Source organism: Ammodytes marinus (genome assembly GCF_949987685.1).
Source record: "Ammodytes marinus genome assembly, chromosome: 10".
Lineage (NCBI taxonomy): Eukaryota > Metazoa > Chordata > Actinopteri > Uranoscopiformes > Ammodytidae > Ammodytes > Ammodytes marinus.
In genome coordinates, this window is record NC_137214.1 from 20,389,944 (window position 1) to 20,411,595 (window position 21,652).

The 21,652-nt window shown below is 42.0% G+C and overlaps 1 protein-coding gene across 1 annotated transcript in view; it reads right to left on the reverse strand.

Moving 5' to 3' along the window:
- pcgf3 (polycomb group ring finger 3) overlaps positions 1-21,449 on the reverse strand; it is a 47,194-nt gene extending 25,745 nt beyond the window's left edge. Inside the window, exon 1 of the mRNA XM_080034990.1 lies at positions 21,360-21,449. The gene's annotated coding sequence lies outside the window, so the exon portion shown is untranslated. The remainder of the gene's footprint in view (positions 1-21,359) is intronic.
- Between the last annotated feature and the right edge of the window lie 203 nt (positions 21,450-21,652).

A 21,652-nucleotide genomic window follows, 5' to 3' on the forward strand; every position in this document is an offset into this window, starting at 1 on the left:
ACGAAGACAGATGTTGACATCTACTACCATGCCAACGCAGGATCAAGACCAACATACGGGGATATACTTGAAATAAGCAAATGAGCAGTGAAAGGAAAAAATATAGGGAGATGATACAAAAAATATTTAAATGAGCGACACTATATAGCCAAGAGTATGTGCACACATCATGAACATGACACCCATGGGGTTGTTAAATGTGTTGTGTGCTCCGTAGACCAATTCAGTTCTCTCACACTGAACCGGAAAAAAATATACATGTATTTATTTTTCCTTTTTTTTTTGTGCACAAAACCCCCCGTTATATTCCATCTTTATATCCGGCAGAGTGTTTCACTACACCAATACCAATGGATCTTTCATTTTGTCAGGGAGGAAGACACAATAACTTTTCTTGTCACTTATTCCACTTGTGAACAGTTTCCTTAAATTTGCTAATTTCTCATCAACCATGACGCTTATTCACTCCCTGCATTTGCTCAAATATAACATAAATTCAGACATTCATCTCGGTAGTAGCATCTCAGAGACATAGAATCCCAACTGACAAGTATTGCACATTACTGAAACAGGGTACTGTCGACTTCACAATCTATGTTTTAAACCCTTAAGACATGAGTTTGCGCAGAAATGGAAATCGTTTTTTCAACAGACATGAGTAAAACTATTTAAACGATAAAAACCAATCCAAGTTATTAAAGCCAGTAAATATCAGGAGGAGGAGGTAGTTGGAAAGCTTTTTTTCTTGCTTTTTAAGTGACTCAAAATAATATTGAAATTGATCTATGTGAATTGACCAATTAATGAAATTGATTCAATGAAAACACACCCCGAGGGAGAACAATTTAAACATCGATCTACATTAAGAAATCACAACTAAATAATGTAAAGCTAACAGATGTCATTCTTGTAATGAGTCACACAGAAACCTGTCAAGCAGCAACTGTTTACCACTGACACACTGACACACTCTCCATTCACACCATGAAAGTGTTCAAAAACCTGTCGCTCTGGTTTAAGCAGTCAGTTTACAACTGCAAATATCATCATGTCACACCTGCCTCATTTCCTTGTGTGTTGGATCATGCACATGGTTCATATGTTTGGCTGATATAAAGGACTCTGGAGAACGCTTGTTGTCAAAATCCCTTTTTGTTGAACTCAGTGGATATCTCACACACTCCGCTACCTGTCCGTACTGAAAAAAACAGTGTTGTTAATACACAGCCTAGGCTCTATAAACTGGTATGTTAACAAAGGGGGCTCACCTTAGCTAGCAACATGCCTGTTTTCAGAGCCTAGGCTGTGTATTAACACTGGAATTTTTTTCCCAGCGCACTCACAGTACAGAAAGGTAGCGGATCGTTAGGAGATATTCACTGATTTTGACAAAAAGTGATTTTGACAACAAGATGTATCCAGAATTGCTGACTCCACCTTTACTTAAATGTTACTTTATGTGAAGTCTGTAGAGTGTAAACAAATACAAGGAGGCAATGACTGTAGATACAGTAAATGCTAAGTCCTACGATGCAGTTATTTTAATGCCGCTCTGAGAAAACACTTTACCGGAAATTTGCTCTTGAAAACAATAATCACCACAGCTGACTTTGTGCCTGGATGGTATTTATAAAGTCTTTGGTAAATAAATGCATGAGGCTAATATAGCCCAGAGATTTCCTCCATGCAAAGTCAGACACTTTGGCATATTGAGGGAAAACAACAGTGTAAACAATCAAGAGATTTCCAGCAGAGAAAGGCTTCTCTTTAAATTATTCATACACTTGTAAGTGTGTCAATTCTCTGTAGATAGTTACAAAAGGCTGAAGTCTGAAATCTACTGGCAAAACACTTCTTTCTTTTTTATCCACTTAAACAGAAATTTGTTTGCAGTCATCTCTTTCACATGACTATTTTGAGACAGGAAAATGGTCAGGTCTCTGGCCCCACTCTACTCCTTAAAGGCCAGGACACACCAATCCGACAACCCGAAAATCGCGACTGCCGATCCAGGGAGCTCCAGTCTTCCCGTCGCGGCCGAAAAAGTGCAAAGAACACACCAAACCAACTGCTGACTTTCCGTACGCTCTGCGCTTGCGCGGGACGTAATGTCTCCATAACAGCAGGCGGCGCTAATCTGTATTGTGGCCCGAAAAAATACGGAAGCCGGAAATGATGGGACGGCTCTCTAGACCATACACATAGATATAAATACGTATTTATATTTATTATTTATTATTATTCTTCCGGACAATTACACATAATACATAATTTTCTCATTGCATATTCATACATATTACTTTGTGTTATCATCCGAAGGGAAGCAGGAGAAGCCAAAGGTCCCGCCCCCACTGCCATAAGATTCAGATACACAGATACACAGTTACTACAGTTAGAAATGTATTTTTTGATTTATGGACCATAAAGAGCACAATTTTTAGCAGAGAGTGTCGAGCATGGTGTCGAGCAGTCAACAAGGGTTGATGCATTCGAGTACTCGCTGAACGAAACAAACAAACACATTAAAACGATGGCTAACTGTTGTTAGCTGTTTGTGCTACCCGCCTCACTTCCGGGCTTCACTGATTCGCTAGCCCTCCACAAATCAAATTGCTCCAACTGAAAGACTGTCCGCCGCCGATTGAACATGCTCAAAAGAAGCCCGACGACATCTACTACGACCGATTTCACGGCACACACCAAACAGATTCGTGTCCCCGACCCCTCCCGACTCTACGACGGCGATTATCGGGCCGGTGTGTCCTGGCCTTAATAGTGGCTGCTTGTATTGCGACTGAATAGAAAACTGTTGCACCAGTCACACTAGATAAGAGGATCAGCTAAATGCCTTATGCTGGTTGACTTTGGTTTTTGGTGCCCTGACGTAACAATGTGAAAGCAGAGCAGAGTGGAGCTGCCACTCAGAATGGTGCACTAAGCAGCACAGGTGAAGGAAGGGTTAGGATCTGGTGGTCTAATAACTGTGTAAGCATGAAGGTTCAGTTGCCAGTTTTGATCCCTGGGAAGTTTCTAGTTACAGTCTGGCAAATGGTCAATGGACTCCACTTATATAGCGCATTTCCTTATACACCCGTAGGATGGAACACTGGTATATGTTCCTTTATAAGGCAATTTTGCACGATCTGCCTCCTTATTTGTGTTCTCTAATGGTTCCTAAAAACAGTGCTCGTATCACTCGGTCTAGCAGTTTGATTATGTATAACGTTCCTCGGACTCGCACTGCGTTTGGTGAAAGTGCCTTTAAATCTTTTAAGTGTGAAATTTTGTTTTTTAATGTGAAACTTTTATGTTTTTATGCTGCCTTCTTGGCCAGGACTCTCTTGAAAAAGAGATTTTGAATCCCAATGAGTATATTCCTGGAAAAATAAAGGTTAATAAAAAAAATTCCCTGGTTTTTCACAGACCCAAACACTTTCCATTGTTTTGTACACATTCACCCAATCACACACACACACACACACACACACACACATTCATAGCCGATAGCAGCAGCTACCACGCAGGGTGCAAGCTAACTATCGGGAGCAATATAGGGTTCAGTGTCTTGTCCAGGGACACTTCGACATATGACGGGGGAGACGGGGGATTAAACTACCGACCCTGCAACCCAGTGGAGGACCACCCTACCCTCTTTGCCACAGCCGTTGGCAAGCACAATCCTATACTTCATAAGAATAGATTTATACATGTAGATACTGTCACAATACTCCAACAATCGAATCACTAATCACACGTGTAACCAGTTTTGAAACAAAAACTGTTTTTAAAATTTTTGAAATTATTTCAGAGTGTTTTGGAGAGACAGATTATTATTACACTGTTTAGGGGTGATAAAAGCTAATATTCAGAATGAGCCTGCCCATAAAGCGATTGTGTGACAAATCCCACATTTTAAATAAACAGTTGAACGGAATACACAGAGGGACACAGGGAAGAAAAAATTATGAAGTTGAACCTCAGGTAAAATAGAGGTAAAACTATTAAAACCGAACAAATTTAAATATAATGTCCTGCACTGCCATCTTGACCACATGACCTCTTCTGATAACACTCAATTAACCGCGGCAGCATCGTTTGTTCAGTGCAAACACTATCCCGCTCTCTTTTAAAAGGTTGTTCACATATGATATGCAAATACTGATATCAGAGTCTGCTGTTTGGCATTGTGACAAGATAGTACTACTGTCACATGGGCCATCACGCTTTCCAGTGCGTGCATTAACTTTGAGCCACTAATGCAATGTAATTCATGCCTTAACCAATGCAGACAGACAAGATATAGAATTCCTCTGGATACAGCTATAAGTCTGGAGATTAACAACATTTTGCAGTCAATCTTGAGCTGAACAACTGTCCCAGGAGCTGATAAGTACACACAGAGACACACAGAGACACACTCTGGCATCACAAAGAGCCTCTGTTGGCTTGCCTGTGGGTATTGGAGTGTTTGGCTTCAGTATAATTTGGCCACCAGCTGGAGCGACGGACACTGAAGGCCTGCATCAGTGGACGGAGCCAGGAGGAGAGGCCTCTTCTTGTTGCGGAAAGCTTTGGCTTAACTTCAAAACACACACACACAAACACTTAGGCCACACACACGTGGGCCACACACTAACACACACACACTTGGATGCAGTAAACAATGCACACCAAAGTACACAAAATAAATGGAAACGTGCTCTTAACCAACTGTAAGTATATTCACACACGTCCACCGTCACGCACATTTTTTTTGTCTCCTCTTAATTCCTTTTGATGGCCCTCAATCCTCCATCCAGGATTCAGTGCTTGGGGGAAATCAGGCAGACAATAGACGCAATCCAGGGAGAAGCAGACTGCAGCCAGTGAGGAGGCTGTGCATACTGCCAAGAAGCAGCTAAACTTGAATAAGACCCTGTTTCCACCTGGCATTAATATGTGGTTTTTAGGATCCGATCGCGCTAACTACAGGTGGAAACACGCTCAATGCGCATTGAATGCGCATTGAGATTATCCACATTCGGAGGTGGTTTGAGACCACATATCCACATACCCATTAACAGTGGAAACACGTATGCGTATCTCATACACATTAGGCCCCGCCCACTCAACTGCGGCGAGTGACTGGGCGGAAAGGCGTACTCATTCACGCGACAATTCACGTCATAAAAGCGCACCGTTGCAGGTAAATAATAAAGTCTATGTGTGGAACAACTGTGGTCAAGCCAGCGGTCTCTTGTTTTTGCATGGTCAAACCAGCCGCTTCTTTATTTATTCCCCCCGTGTTGTTGTGAGCACAGAGACGGCTCGGTGCAACTGATAGAGACAGTGAGCGAACAGCTCTGGCTGCGGCAGCTTCGTGACATCGTAGCAGTGGGACACAGTGTAGCCAACTGATTCATTTAATGACGAGGAAAAACACCACACAATAAACAGTGCCGCGCTCACATTTTCGCCAAAACACACTGACTCTCTTCACTCTAGCCGAGGTGACTACATAAGGCGGAAATGATTCTTTCGACCAACTGTGGTCAAGCCAGCGGTCTCTCGTTTTTGCTCGGTCAAACCAGCCGCTTTTTTATTTATTCCCCCCGTGTTGTTGTGAGCGTGTATTTAGCCTACTACTATCTATGGCGTAAACACACAGAGACGGCTCGGTGCAACTCATAATAGACAGTGAGCGAACAGTGCTGGCTGCGGCAGCTACGCAGTGGGACACAGTGTAACCAAGTGATTAATTTATTGACGAGGAAAACGCCACACAATAAACAGTGCTGTGCTCACATTTTCACCAAAACACAAGACTCTTGCCGAGGTGACCATAGACATTATAAAGGGATTTATAATGTCTATGGTCGTGGATGGTCAACACTTCTTCTTCTTCTTCTTCTTTTATTTCCGGCAGACTAGGCAAGGGCGGGGCACTGCTGCCCCCGCCGATTAAAAACAACAGTAGCCTATAAGCGGAAATGATGTACGAGCTGATTTCCATACAGCGCGGGGAATTCGAATCCGGATCGCAAACGCGCATAGAAGACGCATTGTTAAGGCCAGGTGTGAACAAGCATATTACATTTACATATAACGATCGGATTCCTCAGAACCACATATTAATGCCAGGTGGAAACAGGGTCTAAGTGTGCTTTGAATGTGTGTTGAGATAGAAGGCCCTGAGTGAAGTTAGGGAAGCTAATGTGTAATACGCCTCGCAAACAGAGACCGAAAATACCCCAAAAACTGAAACTCCAGCTGCTCAGCTCGTCTTAAATGGCTGTTTCTGCTTAAATATGCACATATCTTTTCCATTTGGGTGTACATTTAGCCGTAGCTCACAGTCTTAGAGAAATGTAGCAGGCGTCAAATTAGTAAGGATATAAGGAGATCAACAACTGGATGGCAGCAACACAAAAATTGGCAACAGTTAGCAACAGTAAGACATTTTTTCCTCCTCCACTATAAAGCTATGAGGAAGAGCAGTGAGGGGGAAGAGATGGGAGATGGAGCATTGAGCACTTCTCCCTGTCAGCAAGTCTCTCCCACAGACGAGAACAACAAATACCAGAACAGACCAAAACCCATATGCAATTGTATTTCCCCACACGTCATCATATGCAACCTAGGATTTGTTATGCTATGTTCATATCTAATGAGAGTTCAAACTGTTTTAAAGAAGTTATCCACAACACAACCCATGTGTTCATGTTACACATCCAAGGTAATGGTAACAACGGACGTTGTTTTAAACTATTCTGCTTAAGCAACTATCTGAGGCCAAAATGATGCCGTTATTAAATCGCAGTATATATTGTCCTCTGATTAGAGGGCAATCAAAACAATAACTGCACGGAATGAAGAACTCCTGTTTACTTACTCACAAGACTTTGAAGATGTTCAACAACTTCTGTTAGAACATGTTACTGTAATACTCCTTTGGATTTGGATTAAAACCATTTACAACATTTTACCAAGGAGCTATGTGTCTGTCCCATGTGTGGAGATGAAATAATAATACCAATTGTGTGGACCAAACCAGTTGTGGACATGAGTATCTCAAGATGGGATAAGCTGAAGTGATCCTAGATTGGAAATAGTGGTACGACTCTATTCTACCCAATCTATGCTTGTGTTTTCTTCTGGTTCTTCCAACATAGCTCTATGGGTTGAAGACCACACTCATGCCAAAAGGGTGGGATTCCCACCAGAGCCACTAATAGAAATACGGCAACACGTGTGACACTAAGGAGCTTTGGATAAATGTTTCCATTTAATTGTATATTTAATGTAACCTTTATTTATTATACTTGACAGATCAATTGAATTTTCATGAAAGCTTCACCGAATGGTATTTTTTTAAATCCAGCTTTGAAACACTGGAAGCTATTATAGAGCATGGGGAGGTCCCACGGTGCAGACAGACATTGACACAACATAAAGAGTAGATAATAGTAGATATCAAAGAGTAAACAATTTTAACAAGCAGAGGCTCAGGGCATACTGGCACTTTAAGTGAAGAACAGAGGCTGTGAAGAAATCTGCTCAAACATGCTGTGCTCCCTACATCTCTCCATCTGCTGAACATATACAGTATTATGTGGAGTGCTGATTATTACATTTTCTTAAAATCTACTTCAAAATGACTAAACTTCACTGGACCAATTCATTTTCAATTAATCTTTCCAGTTAAGGGATTTTTTCACTAAGGGGCCGGGGAAACAAGTTCACAACTGTGTTTAAGTTGATATGGTGAACAAAGCCACATGATCATTCATTTGGATTGTGTGTCTCCCTGATGAATAAAAGTCCAACTGTATGATCTCTTTCTGGCCTCTACCAATTCCTGAGGGAAATAGCTGGCTCTTTAGCTGCTAAATGCTCCCCTGTGTTCACCAGCTAGTCGCTAACTGTGTCTGTCTATTGTTTGCTACTGAGCAGGTAGTCTTATTCCTCTGTAAATTGCAATTAGAGTGGACAAATAAACAGTAAAGCCACATTGTTTTGAAAGACAGCTAAACAATTATCTACTATTTTCTATAAAGTTGTTATTGTAAATTGTGGTTATTGCCAATTCAATAAACTACCGTACTTTTCGGCCTACAAGCCGCGACTTTTTCCCCGTTTTTCGACCCTGTTATTACACAGCACAGTATATATTCTGTAGCTACTGGGGATGGGCGTTAGTAATCGAGTACTCGAGTACTCCTCGTTTCAAATGATCTCGATTGGTGGATGAGGAAAATCGATTTTTGTTTTTTTTAGTGTTTGTAGCCTTTAGGCCGGCCGGCGGGCCGCCCCTATTTTAAAATGTTATATACGTGTACAAAACGGCACAAAACGGATATAAAGTTTAACAAAATTAAATATTTTGATCCAAGTTAAATAAACTAAGCGTTGTGTCAAACAGAAACCGCAAATAACTGCCACCTCCGTGCAGCGCAGCCAGTGTGTGGTCTCCACAGCACCGCGGAGCTGAATGCGGTGCTGGAAAACTTGGAAAATCACGTAAAGAAGCCAGGCTGACTTCGGGCACATTCGAGCAAACGACATTTAAGAAGCCTTTATTATGGAATATAGGATTGAGATTCAAAAGCCGACGGTGTAACGTTCCGTTAACGAGGAATTAGTCGCGGTAATTAGTCACGGACAGGAGTGAGCATTACGCGGTAGCCTACTACTTCTACTGCTTTGGTGAGTTATTTAGCCTATCTATGTGTTTAAATTGTAGGACAATCATTTTATTGTATTTGCTGCCCTTCTTATTTTAAATGTCTATTTTGAATGTTAGCCAACTACAGCCCATTCTTTTTTTCTCTCTCTCTTTTCTCTCTCAACCGCAGACCTACTCAATCGGTTTAAATTGTGGCCCGCTTATTTAATTACTTTCAGTTAGGAAAATGTGTTTTAAACTTGTGGAAAATAAATCCTTAATATCATATGGCAACTGTGACTGTTTGACATAAGCATTGAGCGCTTTATTGCGGTCAACCGTTGTTCTGTAGACAGATGCGTTGCGTCCTAAAAATAGAAAATGTTTTAACAAGGAATCTATTGATCCTCGAGGAATGCAAGCATCACACGAGTAGCGAAAACACTCGTGCCCATCCCTAATAGCTACTATGGCACAAAATGGTAACACTTACGTACGTTATGCAAATATGCAACTTGTTTGTTGAAATGTGGGAGCTTCCTCAAGCAGCCATCTCTTTCCCGACAATCCCCTCTGTGCACGAACTCTTACATGGTAATTAAACATTATAACACCTGCGGCTTATTGTCCAGTGCGGCATATAGTACGGAAAGTACGGTACAGTTCAATTTCACTGAGGTTTGTGTCAGTTGTAAACAGGCCTGTCACGTGTAGTCCCCACGTGCAGCTTTACATGTCATTTCAGTCCAACAGTTCTCATCACAATTGTTTGAATCTGGCAGCTGTTTTCTGCAAAACATCTATGATAAACCCATGATAAAAGTCCCAGCATCCAATATTCAAAAGGTGTATCCTCTGCTTTAACTGTTAAAAAGGCTTGTTTACTTATGTTAGGATTTCAGTGGGATTTCCCGCTACTTGTAGCTATGTGGTTGCAGCCTACTTTATTTCTTAAGTGTGCAACACACTGCACATGACCCCTCGAGTTTATGCCAAACAACAAAGTGTTGTCAATAGAAACATAAAATGCATCATACCATATGGGAGTGGGACTGGGTTGTTTTGGGGAAAGATGTCCTACATGTTGACACAAAGGCTCCTGTCAAACTGCTACAGGCTATATTATCACTGTTTCACATTAGCTAGTGATAATACCGCAAAGACATTTTATTCGTATGAAGACAGAAGATTGAAGATCTTTGTCTACAGGTTAAGTTTTTTAAAAGGTCGACATGCACATTAAGGTTCACAGCTCTGTTAAAATATGAATGACAGCCGGGTCATTTGATCAATCACACCTATTCGCTAAAGTATATCCTAATAACCTTTCCTGAACCTAACTGCCATGTGGTCCACAGGTTTGGGAATACCAATAACAATCATCAAATCTGGAAAATTAAAATTGCTTGGCTTCAATATTACTCGGTGCGGTGGACAATTTGGCAATGCACCAGACAGAACAGTTACCAATAAAGATGAGCAGTCCTGACTGCTGCTCCAACAGTGAAGGGAAACAACGGGCACACAAGCAAAGCGGCAGTGAAAGTTGAAAATGTTCTATTTTAGATATGCTGTATTAGCCAGGGCCAAGGAACTTTCCTACAATACAAGAGGATAACACAGGTGTGTAGGGCTCCAGAATATTTAGTATCACAGATATTAAAAGGCATTGAGATAAAACTGTATGTTTAAAGTTCTTTATTCCAATGCATTACGGTACAATTATTATGAAATTTCTGTGCTACAGTTTGCTATTTATCTTGGAGTAGCAGATGGCTGATAGAGATGACTACAGAGCAGCTTGAAAAACATAAATGAACCATGGGTCAACTACATGGACGACCTCCAGACAGCCTTCAGTGATGTGTGGATTAAATAACAGGCTGGCAGAAGACAGAGTGCTTCCTCAAACGAATGTCAAATACTTCCTTTCTAGTTAGAAGCCACAGCGTTGAGCCAGGCTTTGCTGCAACAGTGTAATCTTGGTTAAATGTTGTCAAGATGCAAAGCAGCTCTTTTCTATAAAGGGAGAATACATCCTTAGCGACCACCAGCAGACGGCTATTTTGACTGCGACTGATGCATTGCTGGAGGTGAGGGGGAGGAGGCCGGGCGCAGCATTAGCCATGTGCAGTTGAGCGGTCACTTTGGAGGGAAACCAACGGGTCTCCTTTCTGTTCTGCTCCATTCTGACAGCTGCATTGAATTTACATTTCAAATGATCTACAGATATATGTTAGACATGCTATGAAGAAAAAATTTACATAATATGTCAGGGTCAGGGTACTTTATTGCATTTAGAATTACGTTTGTTTGAGTGGTTTTCCTGCAAAAATAAAAAAAATCTCCTGCAAACACTGACAATGTTCCTAACTTGAGTTTTAATAATACACACCTATAAGTAACACAATGTTATTACTTTATTCCCAGCTGGACACATTTTAGTCAGAAGAGACTAGTGTGGCAGGGATAGTTAGTACATTTACATGATGTATGAAAAAAAATGTATTACTCCGACTTGACACCAAACTTTAAATTGCATGTAAACATGTTAGTCCGACTCGACTCAAACTCGAGCTAACACACCAAAATAATGTGATTGGGATGCAAGCTACTCCTGTGAAACGCCAACCATAACAAGTGAGCAACTCGCTAGCGGTTAGGAACTCGTAAGGTCCACCGGAAAAGGGTCCAATGCTACCAAACTGAAATCAGCTGAAAGAGGGTATATCGATTCGCCACCTTTCATAGCTTAGTCGTTAACACTTTGGTCAATGAATCGATTCCCCTCCCTTGCTTGTATAGCCTAGTGGGACAATCATATGGACTGGTTCTATAGCTGAACCTGGTCGGAGTCCGTATTAGCAGGCAAGAATGACACACCAAATAAATAGGTTTTGTTTGTGATGATGACTGCAAAGATGTTGACGCAACATGAAGCTGATCACAGCGGTGGCATTAGCCCAGACAGTATTAGCAGGGTGCATCTAAACCGTCGCTCACTTGCTGGGATCATCTGTCTAGCTTACAATCACTCAAATGAACTGTCTGCCACAAGTTTGATTATATTCCCTGTATGCAGCAGTGTGTTGAGGCCCAGTGGTCTTCCCCGCTGCTATGCTCAAAACAATCTTTATAAAAGCATAAGGACTGAAACAACAAGCCTTTGTCTGGTGGAGAGGAATCAAAGGATCCGCTTTGAACAGATACAACAAAGTTAAGATACACTTTCAACAAAAGACCAACACTTTTATGATTTAAGGCTAAACATTATTGTCAACTCCTGAAGTAGCTGGATAATGTGTGTTAAGCTGTGATTGCATCATACCAGAAATAATCCAGCCCAGAACAAAATATTTAGCAGGAGGTCACTATTGTATTTATTTAAAGCATAATAATGAATACACATGACAATTAATGAGTGTATTATCTTTTCCATCAGGTGCTTTGTGAAAATTGTGTATTTTTACCTCAGGTCAGCCTACATGTTGGCTCTGGTTAAGGTGAATGGAGAAGAGTTATGGTTTGTCATTATCAACCATAACACTTCATGAAGACTAGTATTTTAAAATTCCCTTTGCTTGACCCTGCCAGTTAAAATGCTCTCCTGTCATTCAGAAACGTCACTTCATTGATAAAGACACTGCTGGCAGTGTGTAGGAGTCCAACAGCTGCCACTTATCCTGACAATGCTTAAGTGATACAGTGGATTTTAAACCTTTATTTACCCAGGGAGGGTTTGCTGGGCATGCATTTTTCTTTCAACATCACACTGCTTCGTATTCTCAGTTACACCCAGCAAAACCACAACCACCTACAATGTGCAACCTAGCAGCTCCTCTGCTTAAAGCCACAGGAAAAGAGCAGGTAAGTCAGGGGGGCTTGTCCACTTCACCGCCTCATTTCCATTAAGACCGTTACTTCCTGTTGCGAGGACGATGTTGCCCCTCATTTCCCTTACTTGTGTTTAGGGCTGGCCCGAATGCCATTTTTCAGGCTTCGAGTATTCGTTGGTTTTTCCGAGCAAATATTCGGATATTCGTTCCAGAAAAACACACCATCAAACCAACATTAATAATGCCAATGTACTCACTGAAACCGAGTGTGTGAGCCGAGACAGCAAGCGGCGTAGTTTGTCGATGCTTTAATAACTTTCGAACGGTAGTAAAGTCGGAGTTCCTTACTTTTTCCCCGTGGAGGCAAACAGCTGTTTTTCCGTTCCAAATCAGCTGTCCTCTGCGCCATCTTAACCCATACAGGAGCTTATCAATTCATCCAGGAACGTGCATCTTTTCGGCGATTTATAAATCCATACAAAGATCCAATATTGATAGTCTTTTGTGTCCATATTATATCCATTATTGACTGCCTATTCCCATGATGCAAGCAAGTCACGGTTGATGATGGCTGAATAGCATGGCTGAATGTAAACAAACAGCTGAGCTAAGCTAACGTTAGCATTACGTCAAGCATTACATGTCCTTCCGAAATCGCGCTAATGTTGTGGTAGCCTATAGAGTTATTAGGAACACAATCTATTCTTCCTCCATCTCTCTCTCCCGCCTGCGCTTGGTGCCGCTTTTAGTTTGCCTCACTCTGGTAACATCACGTAGCCTACTACAGCTGATATCACCGGTTGCACTTTGAAAGGGCACCGGCCAACTAGGTCAAAGTTCAAATAATTCGATAATATATTTTAGATTAACGTCTAATTTGTATTTTACAATTGTTTTATAACTTGTATATCCAAATATTATTTGCTGAAAAAATATACTGCAGTTTGAGCTACCTTTGAAAAATAAAATAAAAAAAATAAAAATTGGAAAAAAACGAATATCCCGAATACTGAATTGAGCTCCGAATACTAATTTAACAAACGAATACTCGGATATTCGAATAATTCGGGCCAGCCCTACTTGTGTTGCACCATTGATTTTACAGCAGCATGGAATGTATGGCATGGAATGTATCGGGCGGACTGAAAGCTTTAATACAAAATAATACAAATATTGCATATTATTAATAGTCCCAATTGATGTTTATTCACATATTGACACCTATCATGAGAAGGTGGAGTTTTTTTCATTATATCTCAAACTCATTCCACTACCTGTTACTTCTGGCTCACACCTGTCACTATGCTAAACCAAACACCCTTCAGTGAAAAGGGCTCAGTTCAAAGTGGCCCTCTTCTCAAGTGCTTGGCCTACTGACCCCCATGATAATGAAACCACAGATGGAGAGGGGAAGTGAGGATTTGGGGAAGGGAAAGGTCCAGGACTATCTAATCTAACGCCTTATACAGTGAGGTGAGCTCTTCCAGGAGAGGTCATTCGAGGTTACTTTAAATAGTGGAGGGAAAACTTAGCTGGGTAATACACCAAAAAATAATGGGACAAAAAAACAATAAAATCCCACAAAACCAGACTGTCCTCAAATTGAATTTACAACAAAGAGAAAAGTCATAAAACAAAACATGAAAAAACAAATGCACACTTTTCAGAAGCTAGCAACTAGGGGTGTGCACGTGTAACCGTTTAGTAAATCATAACCGTTTAGGAAAAATCAATAAACGAAAACCGTTTTTTTTTTTTTTCTTCAAATTTCAAAGTTTTTAAATATGTTCTGGAGACGCATTTATTGATTTTACATCACTAATAAACTAATTGGGGAGGATTAAAGCTAGTCTGCCGAGAATCTCTGTCCCTCGGCGAGTGTGTGTGTGTGAGTGAGTGTGTGTATCGGCGCACACACACACATGGGGAGTCGCCGTGCTGGGGCTCGACTCACAGCCACGGAAGAGTGAAGAAAGATAACCTAAAGATTAAAGTTACCCGGTTGACGTGAACTACGCTCGTAAGTAGCCCAAACTGTATAACACCTGTTCAACATGCATTTAACGTGGACATGTAGAAAGCGATAGGCTATATTAATCAGGAAATGAATGAAGCGCGATTATGACGGCGAACGTGTGTGTGTGTACCATGGACCTATTATAAGAGGTGTGTAAACGAGCGTAGTTCATGTCAATTGTGTGTTTACAGGCGAATGAACGCGTATTGTGTGTGTGTGTGTGTGTGTGTGTGTGTGTGTGTGTGTGTGTGTGTGTGTGTGTGTGTGTGTGTGTGTGTGTGTGTGTGTGTGTGTGTGTGTGTGTGTGTGTGTGTGTGTGTGTGTGTGTGTGTGTGTGTGTGTGTGTGTGTGTGTGTGTGTGTGTGTGTGTGTGTGTGTGTGTGTGTGTGTGTGTGTGTGTGTGTGTGTGTGCGCGCGCGCGCCTACAAGACGGCGGGGGCACGAGGACAATGATGTCACGGTTAACCGTGTACACGGTTAGGCATTTTTGTAAACGTTCACACCCCTACTAGCAACTATGCAGCATTTTTTCCGCTTTTCTTTCAAATTAAATAATTGATGATCAATTGCCAGCTCAATTTCTGATTGATCAAGTATAATATACTAATTCAACCCTCCCTCTGAACAACTACTGTAAGGCATTACATCAATCCTTATCCTGTTGTACACTGTGCAGGAAAGACAGCCGTTTAAACAGGGCTATGTTTACTTTAACAGCTGTATATGACAAACTTTTCAATTTCAGACTGAACGAAAGGCAATCATTCCCCCATTCCATTTCTCAGATTAAACCTATTCAAAATGCACAATTCAATCTGCGGTGGAGACGAAACTTGCTGCAACAAGGAGGATGTAATGAGCCATTGCGTGGGTTTGTCGGTTAACAGGCTCGCAGCACTGTTGTCCTGTCTGGTTTTTCCAGTTTTAACCACAAAGTGTGGGTTTCAGGCCGCAGGCAGAGACAGGGTGAGTCGCACACGGACCGGGGGATGACAGTTATTACCCATTTATTGTACAAGCTGGGCTCAAGCACAAGGCAAGCAAGTAATTAATTCCTCATTTGGGCCACCAACGTTCATTTACAAAGGGCTTTCTTGGATCATTACATCGACAGAGAGTCTAAATAGATATGTCACTTGTGCATGGCTGTTACAGACTTTCAGGAGAAATGAGTGCATCTGCTGACATTCTCTGACCCCTTGATCACTTTATCAAACAGCTGACAGACCCCTTAATAAAAGCTGAGCTGATATATAGTCTGTCTGGTTAAGGCAGCCTCAGCCCAGTGTATTACAGTTAGGTATGAGAGGACCAGGTGATATTGTGTTGTTGTCCTATGAATACCAATCTTTTAACAAATTGTCAATCTCTAATTCAGTGACATCTACCAGTCTTAATTGATGCGAGTGAGTAGAAGCTAAGCGATCAGTGAATCATACAGCTGAAGGCTTAGTGGGCAGGGGAACTATAGTAAAAGAAAATGTCATCTAAACTATGATGATCAGGTATGTCTTATAGGTTGATTCACACAAAATCAGGTGTTGCAGCGGAAAACGCAACTTTTCTCACATATTTGAATGTGGCCCGTTCATTTTAGCTGCTGAGGTTGGCGTCGCATGAAGCAACATGCAACTGGCTGCGGCAAGAAAGTAGAGACTTGCTCATCGTTTGGAGGAACGCAGCCCTACGTCATGTTGCAGGCAGCAGCCCATCACGGCATTTGAGCGTCTTCCAGATACCGCCCGAACGACAGGCAGAGGTGGAGTATTTAATTAAGTGAAACTCCCACTGCCGCACATCACTGCTGCGTTCTGCCACACCACCGGATTTGGTTTGAATGCAGCCTTACAATCAGCACTGAGAAGAATGATTGTTTTAAAAACAAATTGTGGTTGAATACAAAAAAGCTGTCCCAATTATATAGAGGTGTTCAATGCCTTCATCAACACCTTTCTTGATTATGTCTTAAACTTTATTAACTACCCAAAAATTATGATCTTATCTACCAAAGTAGCCACTGAAACAGCTTTTTTCAAAGCTTGGACAAACAGCAGAGTAGCTTTATACAAAAAGCAAATATGCAAATCAGATGGGTTTACAGGAGAATCAAGCTCAATATAAAAATCAAACGTGCACTGTTAAGATAGATCAAGTCACAATAATAGAATCACAGCAACTCAATACCTCTGATATGGCTGCCAGGGAGATGGTTACATCACCAGAAAGCCCAAAGAGGAAACCCTTCCAGGGCAGCTTTCAGCATCCATACACACAATGTACTGTCTTCATTAAACTGGCTGAGCTAACAAGTGAGACTGGAAGCTGCCCAGCTTCTGCTTTATTTTCCCATTACTGCACTACATAACAAACACACACAAGTGCTGTGGAGCACTGTGAGGGATTTGAATTAGGCTGAATGCAGCTGACTAATCTAAATGTCATGTGATCATGTCACAAACACTTGTAGGAAAACATTGTTCTCCCCGAATTGAACTGACAAGACATGAGAAGGTTACCCATGGAAACACTCAATTCATTCAACCCTTCTGGTGTTCTCTGTCAGCGACTGTTTTTAATTGTTAACCTCAAAGGCAAGTCAAACTGTTTCAATCTTCACACAAGCAGTTGACAACCAGTCACACAAGATGTTGACATTAAAAAAGTCAGAGAGAAATGAGAATAGACCTGGAAAGCACAAGCAAGGCCATGAATCTTATCTGAAGAGAGTGAACAGCCGGAGTAGCACTACCTGATCAAAAGGATATCCATCGGCATGTGCGTTCCTCTGTCCTCTGAATGTTGCTTCAGAAAATGTTTTGAGTTTTCTTCACACTTGGTCTTAATATTGCTCGTAAGCACTATCACTTATATTCCTACAGTTGTAGTATTGATGCTTGATCTATAGCGAATGAAAAGAGATGGTGTCAGTCACAACAGTTCAAAGCTTCTCTTTACACTCTGTCATGTGCCATTCAGTTGTCTCAGGATTATATCCTTTCAATTAAAGTCTAAATGAGAGGAGATGCACTCATTTGGGGCAATCTGGCCCTCTATTGATCAATTCACTAAGCAGAGGGCATTAGGTAAGAAAAAGGAGGGGGGGGGTCTAGTAAAGAAGTTGAAAGTGGCTTAACATTTGCTACAATGTAAATGTAGTGTCAAGTCTGAAGACTTTTCTGTTTCCATTGTAACCTGCAATTTTAGTGTATTTAAATTATTTATTTCTATTCATTAGCTTGTAAATGTTTTATTTCTATTCATTCGCTTTTCTAATGTGTTTTATGTATTTCAATCTTGCCCCTGTAAAGCACTTTGAGTGGCCTTGTGTCTGAATTGTGCTATATAAATAAACTTGCCTTGCCTTGTGGCAACCAATAATATGTCAGCGTGCTGTTTAGTTTCTTTTTGCTGTTCATCATGCAAATGCAAGACACAGGATGAAATGTTGTGATAAACTTGACAGTAAAGAGCTGTACAATCCTGTCACACAGCATTATACACCTCTTTGTAGTGATTGACATCAAAAGGGCGCACTCACACTTGGCCCAGTTGATCCGTGGCATGCTTAAGCGCGATTGCCCCCCCCCTTCCTCCTCCCCCTCTGACCAGGCCCGTCCTGCATTCACACTGCTTTAAAAGACCATGCAGGGCCTAATCACGATTGCTTCTTGTCAATACGTCACCACGTCTTAACTCTTAATGCTTACGGGTTCAGGGTTTTCGAAAATATTTGTATCAGATGGTTTTTGTTCCACTACTACATCAGACCAACACAAACCCTTGTGTGCATGGTCTTGGTGGGTTGCTGGGAACAGTCTGATATTTAAAATTGAAGTCCGAAAGGCTGTATATGCGCGTGATCATGCGGGCCTGTACATTAGCCTCCGTAACCTTGTTGAAGCACATCTCTTCCAACCGTGCCAGGGCCAAGGAAGTGCACTGTGCTTGAGTGCGGTACAGAGCACTCGCACTGGTCAAACAAACTACACTGTAGCAGTCAATTGTGCTTCGGCACTGTACGAATGCCTCCTGTCCTGTCTGATCACATTTTAGCGCCACAGGGTTGCTGGTTGATCTACTACTTTCTTTACAGAAATTATTTTTCTGTTCTCATCAAATGGACTAAGTAACAGCATTGAGGACGAGAAAGTGCTAGCCAGCGCTACGGATTTGAACAGCTTCCCAGGAACGGCAGCTTGATTTTCAGGCGAGGGATCCGTCACAGTTGCCCGGCAGCTCATTTAGGAAGTTGCCCGAGATAATATCCTATCCAGGAAAAAGACGAATGCATCTCTGAGTGCTTAAGCCACTATTGAGTTTTTTTCTTTTTTTAATAATCAAGCAGCGCTGGCCCTAAGGAGGCCTCATCTGCACCGTAGGGCCGACAGTTTTATCTGACTGCCCAGCAGGGCCATTAACGGTGTTTAAAACAGAGCTGGGGATGCATGTTTTTCGGGTAACGGGTCAAAGTAAATGTCCTTTTTGTTAATTAAGAAGCCATCATGTATTATAAATCTTGCCACAACAGTAGAACACACTCATTCGAGGTTATTCACTAAAGGTCAGGGGTCAGCTATCCAGAAAAGCTGGGGGTAAATAAGGGTTTCCCTGCACAGTAAGCAGAAACCTGACATGAGAGTTCATGCTTGGCGGGCGTGTGCAGGCTTATGCAACAGCCGTATCATATGCTATCTCTGAGTGCGGGGCCAAGAAACATTCAACTGGCCAAGAACAAGTATTCAGCTCAGTGTGGCCTTCGGTGGAAAGGAGCCTGTCAAGATGAGGTACGCATGGTGATATCTTTATATTAAAAAAATTCATCCGAGTCCCAGCCTTAATTTAGAAAAAGAGTGGCTGTGGTGGAAGAGAGCTGCTTAACACTTCACTCAGTCAGGCTCCATAGATTTGGACTCAAGTGTCAAGCTGGTACACGTTTCCACGGGAAATTTTCAAAAATACAAAGTTAACTTAAAAGAGTGAGTTAAAGCCTCATCTAAGAAAAGCTGAACTGCCCAGTTTTTCTCTCACTGAATTATATAAATAGTATAATAAAAAGACCCAGAGAGCAGTTTTAATGCCAATATATAGTAACTTCCCCTTGATCTCAAAACCAAGGGGATTAATACTCCTTGTTTTCCCTGCACCAAAAGCCTGCTCAGTGTGAAGCTATGCAGTTTGCAGTGCATGTATTGATTTGGTGACCTGCAGGTCAAAAGGTTTCTGGTCGCTGACACTACAATTAGGTAAACTTTGTAGAGTCAAATATTTAAGCCACCCAGGTCACATGTCGGTGTTGTTTTATTAGTGTTTCAATTACTCTTTGTATTTTTATCAACCCATTAATGTACAGTACACGTGTTGTCTAACCAAGTCATTTCTGTCCTAGTTTTCCACAGATATCAACATGGGAGAGGGTGAATTAGCTTCTGTATCTACAAATCAAGAACAAGTTGGAGGTAAGATGAATTGAACGTGGTGTTCAGAGACTAAAGAAAATGATTCTTTATTCATTGAATGATTACCTACATTGCGTCTGATTAGGTTTTCCCACCTCGTTAGAAACTAGACTGTGTTGCTTATTCGAAAAATCCAAAGTCTACGAAAATGCAAATATGTTTTATTTTGAAAGTTCAAAGCTGTGCACACATGATGTATCCTACCTTACTGTAAGCTCTAATGATATTGGAGCCTCCAATATCAGTGTGTGTGCACTACCGGAGGCATCACACATACACTTGAGTGACTTGTATAATGGACCACATTGACTTCCAAACAAGCTGAGATGTCAAAAAAAACCTGCTCGTGAGTTGAAATGTTAGGATGCGTCAGATTAACGTTGAGACAGCACGTCTAGTGCTAGAGGGAAGTTGAGGACGTGACTGACCACCAACACATGTGAGCTTTTAGCAGCGTGTCACCTTAAGATGACTTAAACACAATTCTTGTATTCAGACAGCAAAAAACAACAACAAAACCATCACTTCTCAACCAAATTTAACCCAGTATAAACCTAGACACCTACATCTTTTGACCTGCGATTCACCCAAAACCACGCTTCCTGTGTTGCAGGGGGGAAAATAAAGAAGAAGAAAGTTGAGGAAGCCCCAGATTCTAAAGCCCTGTACTGACCATCACGCAGACACGTTACTCTCTGTGTGGGAAGATGGTGTTTTTAGCTGCACCCCCCCAACCTAAAGAAAAACTGCACACAGACTTGTTGGCTGCTCTTTGCATGCCGTCCCCCCCAATGTCACACACAGGGCTTGCTGCTGCTGCAGCAGTCTGGCGAGGGGAGACATCCACCCTGAAGAAGAACAAATGCACCAACTTTCTGTCTTGATTTTATCTGAACCTCATGTAGATCCACCACGCGCGCACACTAACACACACACACAAATAAACACAAGCACTGAACTTTGGACAGCAGGAGGAAGAGGTTAGCCTAATGGTGGACCATGAGATTTTTTTTTCAAGAACATTCCAGCTCAATGGGAAAGAAGAATTGGCTGAGAGGAACAACAGCATTTTAAACGTGACGAGACAGGCAGAGAAGCGGCTGCAACAGCCTCGTCTCCGGCACGGCTAACCGTGTGCATCTCCCAGCTAGCATTAAAGCCGCCTTCCCAATGCACGTTTCCCCTTACAAGAACCCATCCCCGGTGTGTGCAACTGCAGGGCCCGGCGCCGCCATACACCACCACATAGACACATACAACAACACGTATAGCATGCCCCGTAGCACCAAGCGGAAAGAGACATGCGAAGAATCAGGAGGTGGGGGGCACAAACCGGGACCGTAAAGCGGCGATAGACCCGCCGAGGACGGAGCATTAAGAGGACAAGAGCAGTAAGGCGAACTAACCTGTTTGGGAGCAGCACGGTCCGCTGGATATTGGGTTGAATCCGAGTTAAATCCACTATCAGTAAAACAAAGAGGCGAAAATGACCGAGCGGCCGCGGAACAGGCCGAAACAGCACTCCTGGAGCCGTGTTGCGCATGCGCGGAACACGGCCGGAGGTGGGGAAGGGGGGGCTGGGGTTGAGTGAGTGTAACTCATTTCTAAAATTGATCCGTGCTGAATGTGTGTCATTCATTATTAATTCCAAGGAAGCAGCCTGACTCAATTTTTTTATTTGTTTGCTGCGTGTAGCCTT